The following is a 951-nucleotide window of genomic DNA, read 5'->3' on the forward strand; positions in this document are numbered from 1 at the left end:
TGTTACTTCTACCAATATCAGTTGTAATAGCAACACGCCAATTTATATGAGTAAATAAATAACGTAAATATTATTCATATTCATGCTTATATTGATAAATATCGCTCTTTACGGTTGTGCAAGGAAAACCTTTATAAGTAGGATTATAAACTTTTCTACTATAATGCACAAACGTATGGTCAGATGGAAAACTATAGAGTAAGCACATAATAATTACCATTTATGCTAATTCTTCATAATATAAAATACCACCGTTAATAGTGTTAATTCCCGATTAAAATTAATTTGAACCGGTACTAGGGGCAGCCTGACTAGGACTAGGTACACTTTTCCCCTCGGACGAAGCTTTCATACGTTGAAATCTTACGTTATCTTTAGGGTATTTTTTCATGTGTCTAGCTAAAGATCCCGTCCCGTCCCGCGATCCAAAATATTTAAAAGCTAACTCAATACCACAAGTTTTTACATTTAGCCTTATTTTGTGGAACTAGTTGAGTAAACAATGGCCAAACAGATGTTTCTTGTCGTTTGGTAGGTTATCTAGAAAACGTAGGGGCAGAAACAGGACTATCAGATAAGTCATCATTTGGATTAGCATCGTTATTACTAGTTGGATTAACATCAGGAGCAGCACTAGTGAGTGTATCATCATCCGGTTGAGTTTCATCAAGATCAATTTCCTCATCATCATTTTCATCAATAGTATTATAATTATTAGAATAGAGAGCATTCATTAATTCATGGCCTAAATGTTCACCGGGTGCAATATTATGGCAAACTTTAGTCTCGGTTAATTGTAATAAACTATTATCGGTATCAAGAATAGCAGGTGTAGGACGGGTTTGGGGTTTGGTTCGGGGAGCCGGGGGTGTCACACCTCCTTTTTCCCAAAGGGATAGAGGAGTTTTTCCAATTAAAGTGACATTAATTGGAATGAGATTATTTAGGTAT

The sequence above is a fragment of the Nicotiana tomentosiformis genome, chromosome 2, assembly GCF_000390325.3.
Source record: "Nicotiana tomentosiformis chromosome 2, ASM39032v3, whole genome shotgun sequence".
Taxonomy (NCBI): domain Eukaryota; kingdom Viridiplantae; phylum Streptophyta; class Magnoliopsida; order Solanales; family Solanaceae; genus Nicotiana; species Nicotiana tomentosiformis.